Source organism: Elgaria multicarinata, chromosome 10 (genome assembly GCF_023053635.1).
Source record: "Elgaria multicarinata webbii isolate HBS135686 ecotype San Diego chromosome 10, rElgMul1.1.pri, whole genome shotgun sequence".
Lineage (NCBI taxonomy): Eukaryota > Metazoa > Chordata > Lepidosauria > Squamata > Anguidae > Elgaria > Elgaria multicarinata.
In genome coordinates this window covers 57690222-57708727 of record NC_086180.1, presented here as the reverse complement: position 1 = coordinate 57708727, position 18506 = coordinate 57690222, and positions in this window count along the sequence as shown.

Sequence of the window (18506 nt, the reverse complement as noted above, 5' to 3'; positions counted from 1 at the left end):
CTTGAGTGCTTTGGAATAAGTGATTTGTGGATACCAGCCTTAAAAGCTGGGTACACAAACAAACAACGAGAATCTGCATTAAAACAACAATGACGAGGTTAAATTTAAAGTGCTTTAAAGATCATTAGGGTTGCAATCTTATCCTGAAATAGGCCTCAATGAACTCCGTGGTACTTCTGAATAGACAAATATAGGATTGCGCTGTTAAGAACCTTAAAGCATGCACAGCAAGCGCATCCCATTTAAATAATGTTCAACTACAAGATGCTCCATTGTTAACATCTCTCCTGCTGCAGGAAGGAAACACTACTGGATGCATGGAATCCTTTGTATTTAAACCAATCAGGTCCTACTGATATCAGTGGGATTCATTCCACTCTGGGTCTTTTGGATCGGTCTGGATTTCCTCAATGCGTCTGGGGTGGGTGGGGGTGGAATGGGAAGAGCCATGGGGGAGGTACAGATAAAGCTTGGAGAGTGATAAAGGGGAGTTTTGTTGCAGGACCTATGGTCTGGGCCAGATGTGATGAAGACCAAGCTACTGCTCTGGAAAACAAGGAGAAAAAAGACAGATAAAGAGAGAGGGGAGGGAGGGGAAAACGAGAACGGGAAAGAAAAACATCTTCTGGTTGTAATTACTGCCTCATTTGAATAATGCCTTTGTTGTGATCATTAGCAAGAAGCTAAAAGTTTCCAGGTGGGATCCGGACAGAGGACATCACATCTTCTTTCTGGTGGGGCTACAATTCTGTGATAGATAGATAGATAGATAGATAGATGACGTTGCCCAGCTCAATGTGAGGTCTGCTTCCCCATCAATAATGAGCGTGGATGGGAGATATTACTGACTCAGCACCCTTTCTCCCTCATTGCAGGGAGTGCTAAAGAGAGGCCAAGGAAGCCCTTTGAACCCGCCCTGTTGTTGTAAGATGCTACAAGATTGCTGGACAGAGAAGAGCAGGGGTGCCTGCCTGCCTGCCATCCCTGTGTGGTCCTGAGCTTGGGAACAGGGCGAGAAATCTCTCCCCACCCTGGCCTCCACCCCTTTCCTCCTGACAAGCCTGCCTGTTTATTTTTTTTCTTATCTAGGTAGTTGGGAGTTGACAGAGAGCAGGGAATATTCACACCATATGTGCCCTTGGGTAGAGAGGGCTCTGGCCCCTGTTACCAGAACACAGCTGTCTCTTCGCCATTTGCTGGGAGGGGGAACCCCACTGGGTTGAAGTCAACCCCTCTCCCACTCCTACTCTCCCCCCCTCTCCCGCCCTGCCTATGCCATTGTGCTTCGGAGCCAGCTAACGCTGTTAATGACAGGGTTGTGCTGTGATCAATGAACTGTGGATATTAGCCCAAAAGGGAAAGTGCCACCAGGCGATCTTTCCATCCTGTGTGGAACTTGTCCTCGTAGGCAAGTGGGAAGCCAAGAAAATGCAGCAAAGAGCAATTGGAGCCACTGGCTTGTGTGGTGGTCGGTGGTGGTGGTGGTGGTGGTGGAGGAGGAGGAGGAGGAGGAGGAGGAGGAGGAGGAGGAGGAGACAAGTTTTCCGTGCAGTCCAGCATCTGTTCAAGTTTTCTTTTTAAAGAGAAATCATTGACCTTTCCTTCCCCCTCAAAGTAGTTTGAGGGACATTCAATTTTCATTGAACTAGTTCTTGTTAAGCTTTGTATGATTTGCAACTTCTTCTGAAAAAGGAGTCAAATACCACCTTTTTGATAGATAGAGATAAACTCCTGGCAAAACAAATCGTAACCTGCATGTTAGGGGGAAATGTGTGCACCCGTGTGTATGCAGTCATGAGTGAAGGACAGGAGAGTCTGTTCTGCACTATTCCACCACCCCCTTTTGGAAGGCTACCAGAGCTTAACATAAGAGAACGAGAGTCTTATAGCAAAGTCCTTTTAGTGTAACAATTTGAGTTAATTCTATATGTAGATTGCCAGAATTAATTATTCTACTTTGTGAAAACCAGTTCCGTGTTCCCACTTCCCAGAGAGTGTACACTGGGTGAATCACATGAGTTATGGATAATTATACCTAAAAGCTGATTTGCACGTGCATGCTCATGACATGACTTGATTTCAACCAATGTCCTGGTGACTCTTGGCTGAACGTGTGGATTGACATCCCACTAAAAAACTTTGAGGTTGAGTTGATGTGTGTAAGTGTTATGAAAATTATTTCTGTGGTATTTTTTGTTCTGTGATGGTTCATTCACACATGCATGTCTTGGTGAACCCATCAAGTGAAGGGCACCCACGCGTGAACCGGTCTAACAATCTATGCACATGTTGCACACAAATTCTTACATCCAAGTGACTTTCCTGAGAAAATGTATTTTTTCTTTATTTGAAGCTGCGCTACTTGGTTCTTCTGTCCCCTTGCCATTCAAGTATGAACTAATACGTCCAGATAATTAATGATGAATTCCTGCATCTAATTTTGAATGTATATTAATCAGACCTGAACCATGGTGGAAGAGAATAGACTGATGCTGACTGATTGCTTTAACAGCCTAAAATATATCTTCTGATTTGAAATGTGTATGTTTGCCTGATCCCATAAAATGTATTTTCCTAAATATTGTGTTTAGTGTAGAGAGACTGTTTTCTTCAAGAAAAACCTCCAGTATGTTGTCTATATAAAGACATTGTAGCCTTGGTTCTAATTGGTGAATTACTGTATAATACTGTAATCCTATAAACATTCACCTGGAAGTGAGCTCCGTTGGACTCAATGGGGCTGACTTCTGAGTTGAACAAGCACAGGATTGTGCAGCTAATCGATGAGAAACAAGGCATGGACTAGTACCTGACCTTAACTACTAGAACAAGGAACTTATTTGGAAATGTTGGAATGGAACTTGCTTGGTATGTACAGCCAAAATAATGCACTTGGGATCGCAGCTGAAATCTCTTCAATCGCTTGACAGATCTAATTCATATCTTTTCCCCCAAGTGCCTTCATTATGGCAAGGTTCATTTTCTTAGCTCTTATTTTTTAAAAAAATCTTTTCGGTGGTGTGTGTTTTTTAGAAAGGTTGTAAGGGCTAAGAAGCCCACTAGATTTTAATAGATTGAGCTACAGCCATACATTTGTAAGGAGGGTTTGAGTTTTAAACCTGAGGTTTAAGTTCTTCGGATTTTTGGCAGACTTCTACCTTTCTAAACCCCAAAGAGCACATCAAATCAAAAGTCTGCTTAGTCCAGCAATTGGTATCCAAAAAGCAAGCAGCAAGAGATAGATACCCTCGGGAAGATCACAAATTGGGACGGATGAAAATATACTTCAGAACTGGTCACAACAGTGGAGGCTGGTGGCTCGGTTGTCAGTAGGGATGTGAAACTGCTCTGGGTTTTGGGGATTGGCTTTAGCTCCTTTAGAGTTCTGACTGAAACCCACATGGGATTCACAGCCCCATTGACATCGGAGTCACCAGCCTCCACTGGCTCACAACAACCAAATCTAATGGCTGAGATAAGGCTGCATGGATGCAGATTTAGTAGACCGGTGTGTTTGTATGTGAATCTTGGGCCATAGCTAGACCTGAGGTTTATCCCTGGATCATCCAGGAGTCAAACCTGTTCATCTAGGTGACACACAGAGGATCCAGTGCTCAGGCAGGGGCGAACCCTGGATGATCCCAGGATAAACCTTAGGTCTAGCTATGGCCTTGGAATTGGTTATATAAGTCTACTCTAGAGGAGTACTCTTCAGGATGGCAGGAGGTGACTTTCAGGTTCATTCCCGAACCCAGCCTTTAATGGAATTGTTTTATATGTTATTGTAAAGCGCCTCGATGCCAGAAATGGTGAGGCGGCGCTATAAAAATGCTTTAAATAAATAAATAAATAAATAATATTTACAGGCTTCCTCCTCCAGAATGCAATGTGCTATCATGTCTCAAAAGTTCTCGTTAATTCGGTGGTTTAGTTTTTATTAACTCAGATCTACACCAAGCAGGATACGACACTTTGAAAACGGTTTCAAAACTGCATATGCCGTGTGTCCTGAGTCCCAACAGTTGTCACTACCATTATAAACCGTTTTAAACCAGTAGTGTAGATCCTGCCAGGTGGGAAGTCACATAACTCAGGGGATGCTGGAAGTGGGGAATGTAGCATTTGAGCTCAGTCTTCCGGGCTCGAATTATTGGGGAGGGGAGGTAGCGCCTCAAGTTCCCCCCTTGACTCGTCCCCCCAGTTTTAGCCAAATTGTGCCTGCCCCCCCCAAACAACAATAAAACCAGTAGCGAAAGAGGGGGGGGTCACAAAAGGTAAGAGACGCCGCCTCGTCCCTTTCTGTAATACAAGCGTTCTCATTCTCTCTGCTTTTCAAATTCCCGCCCTTTTTTTTTTTTTGCCTCGCGTGGCATCGCTGCGTGAGGGGGAAAGCGCTCCAAAACATTTGCAAGCTGAGTCCCTTCACTCAGACAGTTTCTCCTCACAGACCGTTTACATGACAGCAACAGGAAGGTGACAGGAGATTTGTGTGTCCCCCCCCCCCAAATAATAATAAAAATAAAACAAATAAACCCGTTTTCAATTAGGTTGATGCCGCTTCTGTCTCCTCTCGCTCCGCGTCCACGTATAGCAGAGAGAGGAAGACGCAATTTGCGCGAGGAAACACTCCAGAGAAGCAAGCCACTTGTTCCCCACCCTCACATCGTTTCTTGAACGCTACAACCAGTTTCTGGATCCGTATGGACGTGATCGAGGGGTTGAGGCAGTGGAGGCTGGCGGTTTCTATTTCGGTGGCGCTGCGAATCCATTCTGGGTTTCAGTCAGAAACATCCAGAACTCTACCGTAGCTATCCAAGGCGTTGAAGCCCAATCCCCAAAAGAGATCCAGCACTTTGGAGTGTTCCTTTAGAGTTCTGGTTGATTCTGACTGAAACCCAGAATGGATTCGTAGCCCCACCGAAATCGGAGCCGCTAGCCTCCATTGGACTGAGGTGTGGGAAAGAAGAAACCCACACTGAGGCAGGGAAGAATGAAGGCAAGCAGCAGGTTCCTTTCCGTGGCTGCTCATTACATTTTCTGCTCTTTGCTGGGTCTAGACTCAGACTTTAACCAACACCCCCCCCCCCTTCAGCCCTGTTTGTCCTCAATTCAGACACAGAAATACGTCCCTTCCCCGCCCCGCCCCGCCCCAGGAGTGAAATGAGCACATCTGAGGCTGCCTCTGAATAGTTTGTTAATTTCGTCCCCTTCTGTTTTGACTGCAGCAAGGGAGGCGTTGCTGTTGTGGAGTCTGTGGGGCTGGCCTTTGCTTCGGAGCCCTTTCCCCTCCCCTCGCTCTCACCTCCCTGACACCATCGATTAATTTTTATGAACGTGTTTAATTTGTAAATGGGGGAATGGGAGGGTGGTGCGGGGAGCCGGTGAAAGAGGGTGGGACGACCCCCGCCGCCCTTGCAGACGAGTCCTTGAGGCGGGCTGGAGTCTTTTGTCTTGCTCCGTGGAAGGTCTGGCTTCAATTATGGTGGCCCATGTTTATGCACTTTCCCCCCTTCCTTCAGAAAATAGACTTGCGCTCTCTGATTTCATCTGAAACCCTTCTTGCTGCCAGTCTGAGTCTGCTCTACCTTCTGGAATGTCGCCACTGCCACCCCCAACTGGCTGCTTTTTAATGTCTGGGACTTGAATTCGCCTCCTCCAAGCGGCCTTGAGTACCAGTCTCCTGAGGCCTTGCCATAATCTATTTTAGAGCAATTCATGAAGATCTTATGGTCTTCCTTAACCCTTTCCCCCAAAGTTGCCCCATAACTGTGGTGCATAAGATTGTTGGGGGGGAGGGAAAGGTGGGCGCATACCTTCAAAACTTTAAATCTAAACTAAAGATGTTTACAAGAGGCTCCATTACTTCCCTGAAGCTAAGTGGTCTTACAGAAAGGTGTGAAAGCCTTCTTCACTCCTTGCAAACATCAAAGAGAAAGGCAGAGAGAGGCTTTCCTAATTGATTTCTTGTAATCACAACGAACCCACCTAGCAGCACGTTCATCCTTTCCTAGTAGCAGGAAATGGCTTGGAGATTTCTTCTTTGATCCAGCGCCAAAAACCTTTCTTTTCCAAAGAAGAGCAGGTGAGGTGGGAAGAGAGAGCACTAATCTCATTCTATAAGAGTTTTCCAGCTAGAAGCTGAGGATAACCCCACACATTCATTTTGCAGAAACAGAGAGCAAGAAAGAGGTGAGACACAGTTATTGGATTGAACTAGGGCCAGCTTTATCAAACAACAACATCTGCAAGTGGATGTCAGTGCAGGATCTAACCAATTCTTCAGGCAACTAGCATCATGGGTATTGGGCGAGACCACTCTGGACTCAGGGAAGGTGGGCACAATTTCCTTGCTTCCCCAGTGCTATACTTTGAATGTTTTTAATTTTTGTGGACCGCCCAGAGAGCTCCGGCTATTGGGTGGTATAGAAATGTAATAAATAAATAAATAAATAAATAAATACACCTTCTTGGAAAGAAAGGAAGCCTTCCCGAGTGAGTGAGCCGAGTCCACTCCCCAAAATGAAATGTATCTTGCCCCTGGGTCTCAGAGCTCTGAATAGCAAGACTCAGGAAACAACATTCATCTCTGGCTGCTCACCTGCCCTATTCCTTTCCTGGCTTTTCCTACACTTAGGCCACAGCTGGACCTGTTTATCCTGGGCTCATCCAAGGTTCACCCCTGCCTGAGCACTGTATCCTCTGTGTGTCACCTAGATGAACAGGTTTGACCCCTGGACGATCCAGGGATAAACCTTAGGTCTAGCTATGGCCTTAGTTGCCAAGGGAAATGTGACCAATTTACCTAACATAACATGTAATCCCGTATTAACTTCAGTGCAGGGTAGGTGAAAAAGCAGTCACCCTGGCTAATCTAGTAACAAGCCAAAAAATTCTACTTGGTCCTGAAGGGCAACCTGCACTGAAAAGAGGGGTGGGTAGGGGCCATAAAATGGCAAAGAGGCCCAGGCCCAAGCCCCATGCTATGTGTGCTCAAGCATAAATTGCAGTGCCTCTCCTTCCTACCATTTTGTCCATCCCCTTCCCCTCCCTCTGTTACCTCCCCTGTGCCAAAATTTAGATTACAAACCCTTTGGTATATAATCTAAATATCTGCAAATATGCCAGGTGAAGCTGGTGCAGAGGAATGGGATTAGAAATATACTGGGTCATTTGGACTGAGCAGCCACATATACATACACCAGAATATTGTTGTCAGTGGTAAAGTAGGTGGGAAGTTGTAATTATTATTTGTTATCATAGGAGCTGTAAATGGCAGCAGCAGCACTTGTTGTGTTCACAAACATGCAAATACAGGCACTGCACACAGTGTTAGCAGTGGGTCAGTGGATGGGAGAGGTGGCCTCATGCCATGCTGTTCCTAGTCAACCAAATAAAATCTATTCTAATGTGCAACCTCCAGAAACTAAATTCACAAACAGTTCTGTATATCTAGAAAGTGTGCATGTTCTTTCAACAGCATCACTTGTGGTCTAATAAAAGGTAGAACCTGACCTCACTTTATGCATCTTACATTCCATGGAACAAACATGACATGGTCACAGCTCTCTGTATTGCAGAGAGAAGGAGATGGCTGGAGAAGGAGAGTGTGTTATAAGCAGGCCTCTCTTTTACAGAACGATGTCATTAATCCCATTGTTTTGTTGTTTATATACGGTAGAAAGTGCTATCTATATGCATTATACATGTAAACAAGAAAACAGGTTCTTGCTGCAAACTTTGGCACAGGGGAGGCAACAGAAGGAGGGGAAGGGAATGGACAAGACAGCAAATGCTCCTGATCCGTCAGGGATGCTTTAGGGTGGATTCCTGCATTGAGCAGGGGGTTGGACTTGATGGCCTTGCAGGCCCCTTCCAACTCTGCTATTCTATGATTCTATGATCTCTTTCCTTATGTCTCCTATCTTTTTAGCTTGTGAGCCTGAGGGCAGAGACTGATTCTTGTAAGCCAAATAAAAATGCTTCAAATAAACAAATAACAAACAGGAAGGATATGCACTCAGTTCCATTTCATACATTTAGTCTGAAGGGGCTCCCAGACAGAGCTCCTAGTTATCAATCAAAAGGCTTTGTGTGTAGCTTTTCTGTCTTTTCCCTCCTAAATGGATTTTCAGTGGTAAGGGGGGGGGGATGGAAAAAGCATTGAGAAAACCGAGGTAAGGTTGCAAGTGGAAGACATTGTTGTTTGGACATACAACCCTAGAATTCTATAAATGATGCAAGGCGATGGACGACATGATAAAAGCTTCATCTGAAAGCACCTTTAGTTTCAGTAAACTGGCATGAGGATCAGGGACTTGTGCCAAAGGCTTCATGGGGAAAGGTGGGCTTTGAGCACCTTAGAAAGTGTCTCAGACCATTTTACATTTGTGAATCCAACCCTTTCCCTTTGTGCTGTCCTTGTATCTTTGGCACAGGGGAGGCAACAGAAGGAGGGGAAGTTTTTATACTGTTTATGTTTTTGATGGTTTTAAAATTTGTATACTTTTTAATGCTCATTGTTTTTAACTTTTGTAAACCTCCCAGAGAGCTTCAGCTTTGGGGCAGTATATAAATGTAATAAATCAAATCAAATCAAATCTGTTTCTCTCACCTTCCTTTGGCACTGCTTCTATTCCCTACCTTTACTGTCACCACTGTTGCCATCGGCTTGCTTTTTACTGGTCTGCAGTGGGGAGGAGAATAAATACCTTTTATTTATGAGACAGATGCAGGAAACTAGTTTCTGCAATGGCTCTGTTCATGGCTGTGATATTGACATTATGTAAAAGAGCAGGATTTGTTATGTAAAAGTTGAAGCTAGGGAAGTTGGAAATTGTTATCAGCTGCAATGTACTAACAACCTTTTTCTCTTGTAAGTTCCCAGTTCCTTTAATACAGGGGTGCAAAACCCTTTTCAGCCCAAGGGTAGAATTCCAGGGGCTGCAATGCAATGGTGGATGGGCCAAAGGCAAAAGGGGCAGGGCCAAAATACCAGCATATTTTAGCTTAAAGCTCTTTCTGCCATTAAGTAGGGCCTAATCTACAGCTGGATCTACACTACTGCTTTAAAGCGCTTTGTAACAGTTTTGACAACTGCATATGGAGTGTGTCCTGGGCCCCAAGAGTTGTCAAAACTGTTATAAAGTGCTTTAAAGCAGTAGTGTAGATCCTGCCCAGGATATCACACTATGAAAGCAGTATATAAAAGGCAGGAGCCACACCAAGCACAATATAGCACTGTGAAAGCTTTATATGGTATGCGTCAATGGGCCCCAACAGTTGTCAGTGCACTTCAATACCGTTTTAAAGCAGTAGTGTGGCTCCTGCCTTTTATATACCACTTTCATAGTGCAATATCCTGCTTGGAGTAAATAAGTCTTAGGAGAGTCATGCCAACCTTTTTGAATCGGGGTGGTGGTGGAGAGGGGGGAGACTGCACAAATGCTGGGAAACCACCAATCTGGTTTGAAGGAATGGGTGGGGCCAAGAGAAAGGGACGTTGCTATCTGGGGAACCCTGGAAGGCCAGACTGCGACTGCAGGGGGGCTGGATTTGGCTGCTGTACTTGAGGTTCTGCACCCTTGGTTTATTAGCTGCACTGGTTGTATAAACTTCACAAACGATATTTCTGAATGACACACAGCTCCTTAAAGTACTGAAACCCACCCTTAGCCTTGCCATACAGCAGGGTGAAGCAAATTGCTTCAGGCAGCACCATTGTTGAGGGATAGATTCATTGGTGCAACACTTTTTTTTATAATGTTAACCCTAGTATGTGTATATGTGTGTTTGGGGTCTGCTTCAAGTAACAAAATGCCTTCAGCTGGCATTGTAGGAGCCTTGCCAGGTAAAAGGATGATGAATCTATCTAAAGATTAGGAGCTACCCTAGTTATCTCTGTGCGTGTGTGTGTGTGTTGAGTCATTTGCCCTTTATCTGGGCCAGGCCTGATATTAAAATGGGAAGCAGTAAATATCACTTCAGTTTTTAGATTCTAAGCAACTACTTTTATCATTCTGGACAGAAAGAGCTGATAAGAGCAACTTTGTTGACTGCAGAATTCTCCATAACCTGCAGAGAAGCAGGAACTGTGGAAAAGAGGGGCAGTCTTGCTGAGAATAATTACAGCATGGGTACGATAGATACAACCCTACAGTAGTTACCACAGAAGTTATTTTAGGTGGGGATAATTTTCATGACTCCAGAAGAACGAAGATGACCTTCTTCAACAAAACACAATTGATATCACATTTATTTTGATTTTCACAATTTTCATTCCAAAGAGTGCCTAAGAGTTCCAGGCACACCCTGTGAGGATAAGGGAGTGTCCTTAATCTCTTTTTCTTTTGACACTATATTTTTTGCAGGGCAGATACAGGGATGCTTGTTCTGACAGGATAAACAATGAGAAGAGCATGTAAGTGAAGCTCCAAATCTTGCTCTTCCCACAGACACTAAAAAAAACCTCCATTGTGGAGACAAAAGAACAGAGAAGCGAGAACAGCACCAGATCTCAAGCATCATCTGGACTAAGTCTGACAAGGTTAGGCAGCTCTTTTGCTGACGTGCTCACATGGATGGTTGCTTTGGCTTCTTGTTTTTCTTCTAATAGCACCAGCCTACTCATTCTGTTTGTTCAACATAATTTGGCTCTGAATAGCAAGGCTCCAGTGAGGGGAGGGAGGGAAGTGAGAACTGAGCTAGAGACAAAAGAAGTTAAAGACTAGTTGTTCCCACCCCTTCCCTCCCTTTCCCTTTGTTTTACTCCCAACATTGCTGTTTAACTTAAGGTAATTGATTATGTTCTTTGCTAGTTTTACTGTGGCCACTGTTGCAACCTCAAGATATTTTCTTCGTCCTTATTGTTTTCATAGTTGCTTTCTTTGGCTCTTCATGTTAAAGATTGGTTTCTTCCTTCCTTTCCCCAAACAGTCTTCAAGAAAGTTAAACATGGTCATTTCCCCCCCCCCTTGGAAACAAGTTTAGTTTTTATTCTAGAGCCCTGGGGTTTGAGTCTTCTGGCATCAAATTGCCTCTGGCCATTAAGCAGACCCAGCAACTCTGCTTTGGAATGCAGTCATCATGGAGCCAAATGCTTTATGTTATCACTATGGCTCTGAGTATGCACATAAGCACACAGAGATGTGCTTGCATGCATGCAAAGGTTGGCAATAGGCCCTGGTCTACTAAAAACCTACTAAAAGGGGTTTGCACATATACCTCCTTTAAATAGTTTAAGCTATTGTAACGGACAAGATGTGGGCTAGTAAAAATTTAATCTTTTTAATACTATAATAAGCTGTATTCTCACAATGTTGTTTGGTGCTCCCCATTCCCAGAGCAACAGGAAGTTCCAAGCACCTGTAAAGGGTCAATTTCCTTTCAAGGAGAAAGACTGTGGAGGTTGAAGTCTTGTGGTGTTTTTGTAATTAGAAATATGCAGGTTGAGAAGATGGGAAGTAAGTAGGCACACAAGTAGGCCGTGCAGGCCCCAAAATATCAACAATCCAGTACCCAATCTAGTACTCTAAAATCCTCAAAAGCCATCTGGTCCAAATTCAAGCTGATCCTTCTCCTTTTCCAGCCAGACTGAATTGTATAGAAATTGTTCCTTTCAGCCTCAAGCAGTGGAGGGATGTGTGGCTTGAGGTGCCTTCTACAATGGGTTTTTAGATAAAGGTTAATAAACAAGATTGTTGGGATCGGATACAACGGCATGCCTAACGGATGCAGTGATGACTTGCTACCTTGGACAAGAACAGCAGATAGTAAACTTGACACAAAATATCCCTATGATATCTCAGCTTGGCTGCTTCATCGTCGCTTGAAGCTTAACATGGCAAAGACTGAATTGCTTGTTTTTCCTCCTAAACCTTCTCCTCATCTCTCATTCTCTCTTACTGTCAATGATGTTACGCTTACTCCGGTCAAGGAAGCTCGTAGCCTTGGCTTTATCTTCGACTCCTCGCTCTCCTTTATTCCTCATATTGAGGCAGTAGCTAAATCTTGTCGATTTTTCCTGTATAATATTGCCAGGATTCGATCATTTTTGTCTGTCTCTTCTGCCAAGACGCTTGTTCATGCACTGGTTATTTCACGGTTGGACTACTGCAACCTTCTTCTCTCTGGCCTTCCTTCTTCTCACATCAGTCCGTTGGTTTCTGTTCACCACTCTGCCACAAAGATCATCTTCTTAGCTCGCCGCTCCGACCATGTTACTCCGCTTCTGAAATCTCTTCATTGGCTTCCAATTCACTTCAGAATCCAATATAAACTTCTCTTGTTAACCTTCAAAGCTTTTCACGGTCTAGCTCCTTCCTATCTTTCCTCTCTCATCTCACACTATTGCCCCGCTCGTGCTCTTCGCTCCTCTGATGCCATGTTTCTCGCCTGCCCAAGGGCCTCTACTTCCCTTGCTCGGCTTCATCCATTTTCGTCTGCTGCCCCTTATGCCTGGAACGCTCTTCCAGAACATTTGAGAACTACAAGTTCAACCGCAGCTTTTAAAGCTCAGCTAAAAACTTTTCTTTTTCCTAAAGCTTTTAAAACTTGATGTTGTGCAGACTTCTACTGTTACTTTCTACTGTTAGTTTTTCCCTACCCTGTGCCTGCTTACCCTTCCCTGTACCTGTTTGCATTCTCTTCCCCTCCTTATTGTTTTACTATGATTTTATTAGATTGTAAGCCTATGCGGCAGGGTCTTGCTATTTACTGTTTTACTCTGTACAGCACCATGTACATTGATGGTGCTATATAAATAAATAAATAATAATAATAATAATAAAGCCATATCTATTGACTCCACTACTAGTTGGGTAGTGAGAAGAACTTAGGAAGGCAAGACTCTTTTTTTGGCATGGCACAATATAATGTCATATCCCATAGTAATAGTTTGTGTGTGTGTGTGTGTGTGTGTTTCTGTCTTAATACACACTAGTGTTTTATTACTTTCGGTTCTTAAAGATTGTAAAAGCAGTTTCTTTAATCTTTTCATGAGGCATGAAGAAAGATTTACATGTACAGTATAGAGTGTTTGTGCTCATGCAGTGTTTGGAGCAGTGTTCTTAATGCTGTTTTACTGAATGTAGACACAGGCCTTAGCTAGACCTACCTTTTAGCACAGGACGGAGGAGGGAAGATCTCGCGATGTGTTTTTTGCGAGATCCCTCCTCTGTTTACATGTGATGCATGACGACCTCAGAAGTAGAGGGGTTGCACCCACCATTTTTTTTATTATTAAAGGGCCAGCAGCACACAAATGCTCGTGTACAAAAGGTAAGTTTTTTTTAAAAAAATTTAAATTATTTCTCCCACTCCCCCCCTACCCCCGATGGGTGCAGTGTTCCTGAGGAGCACAGCACTCAGTGCACAGCTCTGGCTCCTCGCGAGGAATCGCAAGGAGCCGGGTCAACCCGTGGTGCCTGGCCACATGTTCTGGGGCTAAAGGGGAGGGCATGGGCAAGATCCCGGGGCAAGGGAGGGATCATCCCTCCCTGATCCCAGGATCCCCTGTGTGTCATGTGGATGCACAGGGATGATCCCAGGGATCATCCCGGGATTTCGCCCCATCTAGCTATGGCCACAGTTTTATTTTGAATTTAAATTTTCATTTTCTTAGGATATGGCCCAAAAAAAGCCCCAAATCTACCACTATTACTTAATTGTAATTATTTTGAGAAGGCTTCTTCAACTTTTGAGAACTTTAAGCTTCATAAATCAAATATCTAAGGCTGGTGCTCCATTGATCATAACATTCATATCAACAGCAAAAGTTCTCAAGCTGTAGAAACCAAAGGATTACTTAACTTCAGTACAGGCTTGGTTTAACTTGGAGAAGACTTATAATGCAATCCTCTACAGGTATACTTATTAGTAAGTCCTATTGAGTTCAGTGGGGCCTGCTCCTAGGTAAGTGGATAAAGGGTTACAGCCTAGTCACTATTGCAATAAAGAAACCATAAAATCAACATAGATCAGGTTTGCACAATACCATGTTGTGCTAATGGTATTGATTCAAAAATATTAATTCCAGATCATAGTTATATGATTATTGTTTAATATCCTTATACCCTTACTCTCAACTTGTAAATGATGCTTAAGACATTTGCTCAAGTTCTGGCAGGAGGTCTCTGGTACCTACTCTCTCTGGTGGAGAAAAGGCCAGAAAGCTCAATGTTCTGTAAATATATCAGACAGAAAGATGTAGGCCAGCACACTGCACATGTGTATGAATAACAGCCAAATAATGTCCCTAAGGTAAACAGAGAGGTATTGGATACAAAAGCCCTCCAGGTGGTTTTGAGCAGGGGACATTAAATCCTAATGATCTGGGATGAATTGTTAGTCAACTAAAGGATTATTAATATCCTCTGCGCTGCAAAGAATTCCAAATGTCACTGCACAAACATCTGTTAGATGATGGAGAGGAGGGGGAGGGAGGAGAGACTTCCTCTGCAGACTGTGCTGCTGGCTATATTATATTGCGCAATGTGGGTTGGGTTTAGTTGTTGTTGAAATAGTTTGGTTTGCTATGGCGCTGTTTGTGAACAACTTAGAAGAAGCCTGTCTGCAGTTTCATTAAAAACACGTATACACATACCACTGCCACCATTAGCATCACACAGCAGCACCCGACTGCCTCTTGCATAGTGTGCAAGAGCTAATAACAAATAAAATGTGGAGAGGTTTAAACAATTGCAGAGCAATATATATATTTTTAATACCCCGATAGCCTTTAGTTCAGCCACATGGGGGCACTCGAGTCCAAGTGAGCACAACAAAATTAGTTCAAGGCAGCTTGGCAGGAGTCCAAACAAAATCAGTTGAATTGTGGACAAGGTATTCGAATTTCACGTCTGTACAAACGGAGCTCAGAATAAATGGAGTATTTGTGTGTGTGCTGCCACTGCTTACTTTATACAATGAAAAAATACATCTCTTGCTTTAAAAACTCCACTCAAACCTCCCTATGATGGTAAATGTCTCTCATCTCCAGCCAATTCTATTTTATGAACATGTTCTATTTACTGCCCCAAAGAACACTGTTGATTTTAGTTAACCTCTGTATTGTAAGTATTATGAATTGGAGAATGTCTCTGGGGTGAAACAGACACAATTACTTCCAAATGTGGCCCAGTCCTTCCCAAGTGCTCTGATCTACACCAACATTACAGAGCGCAGTTCTATTTTTCCAACTAAAAATACCCTGTAAAATGCTAATAACAGGAGCTGCTAGGCAAGCACGTGGACTATCTTGTGTAACTTATGACCTGCCAACTCAAATGCATTGAGAAACCTCCTGGTTTTATTATTAGGCCTGGGATTTCTTCAGCTATTGGGTGGTATAGAAATGTAATAAATAAATAAATAAATAAATAAATAAATAAATAAATAAATACAATAAGCATCAAATAGCCCCAAGACATGGCTGGTGGGCTGCATCTGCCTTGATGGAACACAACTTCCATCACAACCTAAATAAGGTTATGGGAGATTGCGTAGTATTGGTGCTGAATTAAATTGGGCAGAGGGGGAGGTGTTTTCTTTTTTAAAAAAAAAATATTCAGGAGCTCTAATACAATGGAATGCAACAGTAGCCTTATTCAAAAAACATTCCCATGTGGAACTGCAAAAACCGTTCTGAAGTTATTAATGTCACTGGCATATAACACTGGATCTGCCAGAGCAATAGAATTTTGCTTGTGCAAAATCCAATGGACAGCAGCCATTTGTAAATATAAGGGCCAAGCACCTTCTTCTCCTGACAGATAAGTAGTCCCACAGGCTACTTGCACCTGTCAGTGTTTCCTAATTGCTCTTTGCCCTACGTGGCCACCACTTCTGAAGGTCCTGCTAAGTTCTTTTCCATATGTTTAACTTTTTTCTTCATCATCTCAGTCTGTCCCAATATTGACTCAGGACAGTTGAGAGTTTAAAATAACTCGTTGTATTGTGGCTTGTACTCTGGCAGATCCATTGCCTAGCTTGGCTTCCAGATCTTGGAATGGTAACATTAGTTTAAGCAGTTTTTTAATTAATTAATTAATTAAATGCTGTAGGGGGAAAATGCAGTTTCCTAGTGTAAGCAACAATTCTGAAAACTGAAAAAAGCAGAGTGTTTACATTTCATCTTCTTATATAAATTACCATGAATTGGTTGTGTGTAACAAAAGGCTTTCAATGATTGTTTTGCTAAGAATCTTTCCTAATTTTGAATGGAAATTAGACCTTGACTAGCTAAACAATTCATCAGGTTTTGTTCAAGTTAATTCTGGACAAGAGTGCAGGGGTGGGCGTTGCATGTTTGAATGCATCTCCATGAAAAAAGAAAAGAAATCTAACAGAAAACTAACATGAGAGAGATCAGAACAGATTAGAATCCTTCTTGTTAATATCTAGCTTATTATGTGGAGGAAATGTTTTAGATATTAATAAGCATTCATTCATATATTATCCCCCTGCCAAAGGAAGTGAGGGCCTTCTCTGCTGTGGCACCCTGACTGTGAAATGAGCTCCATAGAGAGGTTCACCTGACACCTATGCTATATTCTTTTCAACACCAGATGAAGACCTTCTTATTCTCCCAGTATTTTAACAGTCTTTTAACCTTGCTATTTTAAATCTGTATTTTAAATCTGTATTTTAAATCTGTATAAATTTCTGCATTGCTGCTCAGTTTTACCCTAGTTGTGCTTTTATATGGTATTTTTACTGTGTTTTTATACTGTTGTTTTATGCTTTGATTCATGTCTGATGGTTTTAACTTTTGTGAACTGCCCAGAGAGCTTCAGCTATTGGGCAGTATAGAAATGCAATAAATAAATAATCTCAGTCTATGAACCAGTTTTATCTTCATCTGTTTGTCTAAGCTGCTCCTTAAAAAGCCCAAATCATTACAGAGAGCATTCCTCCTCCTCCTCCTCCTTCCCATCCATAGAGCCCTACTCACCTTCTGTGATGTACCAAGTCAAGACATGTTGTAGAAAATGAATCCTGATATTTGTTTGGATTCAAAGGGTATCTCTAGGTAACCCAGCTAGTACACAGAAAGATCTCTTTTAAAATAGACATCATTTTCCAAAGCCATTAATGTTGGGTTCTGTCAGAATATGACTGAGTGTGAGTTTCACAGCTACATTAAATCAGGAGCCAAAAGGTCCAAACTCTGTCAACTAGAGAAGAGCTGGATTAAGACAGCCAGGCTTAAGAAAGGCATATTTCAAGTTGTGCAAGCATACACATTCAAACTTGCTTTTTTCATTCATAAAGTAAAAATGGGAAAGCTATGCATTTGTGTCTTATATTTGTTCAGAAGTATTATTATTATTATTTATTTATTTATTTATTTATTTATATGGCACCATCAATGTACATGGTGCTGTACAGAGTAAAACAGTAAAACAGTAAATAGCAAGACCCTGCCGCATAGGCTTACATTCTAATTAAATCATGGTAAAACAATAAGGAGGGGAAGAGAATGCAAACAGGCACAGGGTAGGGTAAGACTAACAGTATAAAGTCCAAACAACATCAAGTTTTAAAAGCTTTAGGAAAGAGAAAGGTTTTTAGCTGAGCTTTAAAAGCTGCGATTGAGCTTGTAGATCTCAAATGTTCTGGAAGAGTGTTCCAGGCGTAAGGGCAGCAGAAGAAAATGGACGAAGCCGAGCAAGGAAGTAGAGACCCTTGGGCAGGCGAGAAACATGGCATCAGAGGAGCGAAGAGCACGAGTGGGGCAATAGTGTGAGATGAGAGAGGAGAGATAGGAAGGAGCTAGACCGTGAAAAGCTTTGAAGGTCAACAGGAGAAGTTTATATTGGATTCTGAAGTGAATTGGAAGCCAATGAAGAGATTTCAGAAGTGGAGTAACATGGTCAGAGCGGCGAGCCAGGAAGATGATCTTAGCAGCAGAGTGGTGGACAGAAACCAACGGACTGATGTGAGAAGAAGGAAGGCCAGAGAGAAGAAGGTTGCAGTAGTCCAGCCGAGAAATAACCAGTGCATGAACAAGCGTCTTGGCAGAAGAGACAGACAAAAATGATCGAATCCTGGCAATATTATACAGGAAAAAACGGCAGGATTTAGCTACTGCCTCAATATGAGGAATAAAGGAGAGCGAGTAATCAAATATAAAGCCAAGACTACGAGCTTCCTTGACCGGAGTAAGCGTAACATCATTGACAGTAAGAGAGAATGAGAGATGAGGAGAAGGTTTAGGAGGAAAAACAAGCAATTCAGTCTTTGCCATATTAAGTTTCAAACGACGATGCAGCAGCCAAGCTGACATATCTGAAAGACATGCCGAGATACGATCGTGAACATCAGGAGAAAGTTCCGGAGATGAAAGATATAATTGTGTATCATCAGCATACAGATGATATTGGAGGCCGTGAGATTGAATAAGATTACCCAAGGGCAACATGTATAAAGAAAACAACAGCGGGCCAAGCACCGAGCCTTGCGGAACCCCTACTGAAAGGGGAAAAGAGGAAGACGAGCTGCCATTAGCC